Raw genomic sequence first — 5,906 nt, 5'->3', positions numbered from 1 at the left:
TGTTCGAGCTGCCAGTGTTGCAGGTTTTCTTGCCACTGCTGTTGTCTCTCTTCTTGTTTCTTTTCTTTCTCCTCCAACCACTGCTGTAGTCTCTCTTGTTTATTTTGCTGTTCGAGCTGCCAGTGTTGCAGGTTTTCTTACCACTGCTGTTGTCTCTCTTCTTGTTTCTTTTCTTTTTCCTCCAACAACTGCTGTAATCTCTCTTCTTGTTTCTTTTCTCGTTCTTCTTGTTTATTTTCTTTTTCTTCCAACAACTGCTGTTATCTCTTTTCTTGTTTCTTTTCTCATTCTTCTTGGTTTTTTTGCTGTTCTTGTATTGCTGCCATCAAATCTGCTAAGCTGTAGTTTGATTTGCCTCCTCTCGTTTCCATCTTTTTTTTTCTATCCCGCTTCTGACACCAATTTGTTACGTCTGTGTGTTCGTTTGTTAATTTGTCGTAAAAATTCTTTCCGAGAAACTTCAGCGATACAAGTCCTTTCTTAGATCAAACTAGTTTATTCCTTTCTCAACTCAACTTTGCAATACACTTAATTTCCACAGTTACTTTAACTTCAACACATGCTAGAATTCACAACGATTCACGCACTGTACTTACGGTCACTACCGCACTTAACTCAATTGTCCGTCTCTGTCTGTCTGCAATTCTGAATGCAAGTCTCCTTCTTCTGGCATGCTTATATACAATAAAAGCGCGCGTGTAGCACGTACTAGCCACTTCGCGAATCTTCTAGACACTCATCACGTGTTACCAGCGTCACGTGACTTCCGCTGTCGTAACAGTATATTATTCTTAAGGTAGTGTTAGATGTACACGACTGTTTCCGTTTAAGTTTAATGCAGGAGTTATGATTTAGATAGTTATATAGTGCGAGTATTAAATTTAGTTATTTTTAAAAGCATTAGTTTGTTGCAGATTTGTTTTGGTAACTTTTTGCAATTTTTTTTTGTAGTTCAGTAGTTATGAATTAGTGATTGTTGTATTATTGCGTCATAATATCTAGTAGTGTGTGAAACATTCTAGACCTCTGTTGGGTTATACATACGCGCCAAAAATGTAGTTCGAAAGATAGATCTATACTGTGTGATTTTGAGTTTAGCCATAAAGAGCGTATAGTGACAATTTTTTAAATTGAAATTATGACAGATTGTATTGTAATATCAGAGTAGAGAAGAAATAATTTGTCTTGTCAATTGTGTTCTAAAGTAACTGAGCCAGCCTGTGTGGACTTTGAAAAACAGACAGTTATTTCAAGCTCTGAATACAACTATGATAACCAACAGTGTAATAAGCATTTGCATAGACGTTTGACTTTTTTAATACATTATTTCAAGCAAGTGGGTTATATGTTGTTTGTTTATTGTTCAAATGTTTCGTTAAAAAGTCACAGGCAAGTACTGTAAAGAATTCATCCTATACAGAAAATCTGACTGTGGCAAACTAGCCAAGATCTCCAGTGGTAAATGGTAATAGAAGTAAGCGTAAATAACAGTGGCAAAATAGTCTTATATAAACATAGCTGCAGTGGTGGCAAAATTATTGTAGGGATCACGGCCACACTATATAACAATGTAGAGTGTTTTTGATAAGTGGATAGAGGTGGCAGCGACTTGGGCTCAAAAATGGTGATCTATGAGAATTTCTTAAACAACAACAATACCTAGAGAGAGAGAAAAAATCAACAGAAGGGAGAGAAGAAGAGGCAGAGAAGGCAGAAAAAAAGAACGAGGTCAGTAATTGAGAAACAGAAAAAGGAGAGAGGAGAGACTAGAAAAAGAGCACAAATTGAGATCACCGAGCTCACCCAACAGAAAGAATGACAATAGGGTCAGGAACAGTTGACCCAAGCTGCTCAAATTTAATGAACAGAAAGACATGTATGAAAGATCTGCCCGAAATCAGAACTGGGACAAAGGCAACTTGGCAGTCTGTCTCAGTCCCCTTCTCACATGAAAAGGCCTACAGCATATGTGGGCATGACGTTGGCGTGGACTATAACAAATTAAAAGTGGCCTTGCTGAAACATTATGAACTTTTTGAGTAAGGTTTTTGCTGGAAGTTCAGAGAAGTGAAACCTAATATTGGAGAAACTGTATTTTGGTTTGTGGCATGACTACAGTTATACACTCAAGGTGAACTGACATAGCTAAGTGTGAAGATAGTTTTGAGAACTGGCAAATCTACTATTACATTCTCCACTGAAATGAACTGTTCCTAAAAGAGAGAGAGCATCAAAGATCTGGACGAGATGATCAAGCTGGCAAAACAGTATATGGAAGCCCGTGGAGGGAGTATAACTGGCAAGTCCAAGAATAACCAATTAAAGTTGAAAACAGAAACAGGATACCACCAAAGATGACAAGAAGTCAACAGACAAAAGGAAGAAGATATGTTATGCTTGTTATAAAATGGGGCACATTTCCGGTGAGTGCAAGTCTGTCACCAACAAACAACTGCAGAAATCTCAACATAAAGCAGCTGGAGCTACCTATAAATATGGTTCTGGTAAGAAACAAGAAAAGAGTGACTGTCACCATGGATGATGCTGCTGCCAAAAGAAACAGAATAAAGACAACTGGTCAGATTCACTACAAGAAGGAAGTTCTATCATCATGATTAAACAGTGCATGATTGATGGTCAGCTCAAGTTAGTAAATGGGTCAACAGTGCCAGTAGTTATTGGAGCATGTGACAAACATCAAAAGGTGTGAAAAACCGATAACATGTCAGTAGATGAAGACTACGTTGGGGACAAGAAAGTGAAAGCCCTACGAGACAATGGGTGCAGAAGTGAGAACTAATCTATTATCTGATGGCCAGATATCAGGCAAGGTATGTGTGTGTGTGTGTGCTTATTGATGGGACAGTGAGAAAGTTTCCCATAGCAAGAATAAAGGTAAATACTCCATATTACATGGGAGACTTTGGGGACATGTGTATGAAGGCACCCATATATGACTAGGTGATTGACAATATACAAGGCAGTAGAAGTTTGTAGGGACCAGATAGAAATGAGACTGATGAGCCATCTGCAGTCACCACAAGAGCTCAAGAAAAGAAAAGCAAACAAGACATCAAGCTCCTACAGGTCTCTAACGGTGACCCTTCACTGCAGAAACTTTGGGACAATGCCTGGGAGAAAGTCGAGTACAAGACAAAGGAGAAAATAAATTATAGAATAAAGGACTGGAAGGGAGTGTTGTACCAGATCTATTAAAGCAGTTATACCGAGGAAGTGAAACAGATCATAGTACCAACAGAATACTGGACTTAAGTGATGAAGTTGGCTCAAAAGTCGATTGTGGGAGAACATGTAGTAGCAAAGAAAATGGCAGACAGAATCACCAGCAACTTCTATTGGCAAGGTGTTATCGGAGATGTAACCAGATTCTGAAAGTCAAGCAACATCTGCCAAATGTCACTACCTAGAGGGAAGGTATCTAAGGTGCCACTTGGTGAGATGCCTCTCATAGAAGAGTCATTCAGTAGAGTAGCTATGGACTTGATCAGACTACTAACACCTGTATCTGACAAGGGCAACCAGTATGTGCTGACAGTAGTCAACTATAAGATCCAGAAGCCATAGTACTGTGGAAGATAAAGAAGGGGAGAGTAGCAGAAGCCCTACTGCAAGTGTTCTGTGGAGTAAGCTTACCAAAAAAAGTCTTGAGGGACAGAGGGACCCAATTTACCTCAGAACTGATGCAAGAGGTGTGCAGACTCATCAGTACTAGGCAACACTTTTAATGGATTTTGTGAGAGGGTCAACGGAGTCTTAAAGAGCATGCATATGTGCCAGGAGAGACCACGTGACTGGGACAGGTACCTGCAGGCACTATTATTTGCTTACATAGAAGTCCCACAAGCAAATACAGGATATTCGAGTGATATCTTTGTTGATCTCTCTAGTGACCTAAAGTGCGTGTAGCGAAAGTTAGTAGGTAGGAAAGACTGCAATCACCAGGTTACTAGAATGAGAAATTAGAAAAGATTAAAATAATAAAGTTAGCAGAGTAGGAAAGATGGCAATCACTAGTTTATCAGAGTGAAAAAGATTGTAATTACCAGGTTGATGGAGTGTGAAAGATTGCAATAACTGGATTAGCAAAGTAGGACATTTGTAAACATTCTGTAAAGCAGGAAATGCTACAATCACGTGATTAGAGGAGTAGGAAAGACTGCAATCACCAGGTTTGTAGAGTAGAAAGATTGCAATCACCAGGTTTGTAGAGTAGAAAGATTGCAATCACTGGGTTTGTAGAGTAGAAAGACTGCAATCACCAGGTTTGTAGAGTAGAAAGATTGCAATCACCAGGTTTGTAGAGTAGAAAGATTGCAATCACCAGGTTTGTAGAGTAGAAAGATTGCAATCACCAGGTTTGTAGAGTAGAAAGATTGCAATCACCAGGGTTTGTAGAGTAGAAAGATTGCAATCACCGGGTTTGTAGGGTGATTGCAATCTTTCTACTGGGTTTGTAGAGTAGAAAGATTGCAATCACTGGGTTTGTAGAGTAGAAAGATTGCAATCACCAGGTTTGTAGAGTCGAAAGATTGCAATCACCGGGTTTGTAGAGTAGAAAGATTGCAATCACTGGGTTTGTAGAGTAGAAAGATTGCAATCACCAGGTTTGTAGAGTAGAAAGATTGCAATCACCAGGTTTGTAGAGTCGAAATATTGCAATCACCAGGTTTGTAGAGTAGAAATATTGCAATCACTGGGTTAGCAAAGTAAAATATGTTGCAAGCATTGGGTTAAGGAAATAGGACAGATTGCAATCATCGTGTTAGTGAAGTAGGAAAGACTGAAATCACCTGGTTAGGGAAGTAGGAAAGATTGCTGGAGATTAAAGAAATCTAATTACTGTAAAATAAAGACTGTTTTAATCTTGCAGGTTCATGAATTGCTGAAGACACTTTGATTTGTTTCGGTTGAACATCAGTGAAGCGCATCCAATGTAATAAAGACTCTAACTTTTGGTAACGACAATAATAACAAAAGAAGTATACTTACTTGTTCGTGAAATTGGGTCCTTACTGCTCCGGAACCACCTCCCCCATTGTAACCAGTGGCTGCAGCCAAATTATCGCCTTTCCGAGCATCGATCTTGGCCGACCCTAACTTACTTATCATCATCATCATCATGGCAGTAATGATCTAGAGTATGAAATACAATGATGAAGGCAATATAAGAAGCATGGGAGAATTCTCATCATTCGATCACAACTGATATTATTTTATTCATCATCGTCATATTCAAGACAATAATGATATAAAATATAAAACAAAAACATGAGTTAACTCTTACAGAATGTCCATTGTCAAAGGTTTCTGTATATAGACTGGGATTCTTTTACAGTAGGTGTCTGTGACTTGTTGGTATTAGATACAAACAATAAACGGACAGCACACAAGCTACTTGTTTTAAAATAATATATTTAAGACAATTCAAACGTATATTAACAAAATATTTTTACACTATAAAATATCACAGTTGTATCTAAAATTCTAAATAACTCTCTTTTCTTGTCAAAAGTCCACAAAGGCTGGTTCACTTACTTTAGATCCCACTTGACAAGATGAATTATTTTTCTCTACTCTGTTTCTTACTACATTCTTACCACAGTTGTATCCAGAACTTTAAATAATTGTCTTCCTTTCGTTAAAATCTACACAGGCGGGTTCAATTACTTTAGAACACCCTTTGACAAGACGAATTATTTCTCCTTATCTCTGTTAACTGTTAATCTCACTTTAAATATTGTCCATTACAGCTAAACTAACAATCACGCAATCTAACTTCACTTTCTTTAACTTAACGTAATTTGCACTCACTTGGTCGGTCGCCCATATATATATATATATTGTCCAAATGAGGCATAGAACTTTCTACAAACTACAAGACGCTA

The 5,906-nt window shown here is 38.1% G+C and overlaps 1 long non-coding RNA gene across 1 annotated transcript in view; it reads right to left on the bottom strand.

Moving 5' to 3' along the window:
- Positions 1-5,582, bottom strand: part of LOC111089019 — a 13,515-nt gene extending 7,933 nt beyond the window's left edge. The window contains exons 1-2 of the long non-coding RNA XR_002613390.1: positions 5,569-5,582; positions 2,443-2,452 (exon numbers count right to left, since the gene is read on the bottom strand). This is a non-coding gene — a long non-coding RNA (uncharacterized LOC111089019). The remainder of the gene's footprint in view (positions 1-2,442; positions 2,453-5,568) is intronic.
- Positions 5,583-5,906: the final 324 nt, after the last annotated feature.

This window comes from Limulus polyphemus, unplaced genomic scaffold, assembly GCF_000517525.1.
Source record: "Limulus polyphemus unplaced genomic scaffold, Limulus_polyphemus-2.1.2 Scaffold5016, whole genome shotgun sequence".
NCBI lineage: Eukaryota > Metazoa > Arthropoda > Merostomata > Xiphosura > Limulidae > Limulus > Limulus polyphemus.
The sequence above is the reverse complement of the archived record's forward strand: the minus strand, read 5'-3'. Positions and strand labels throughout refer to the sequence as shown.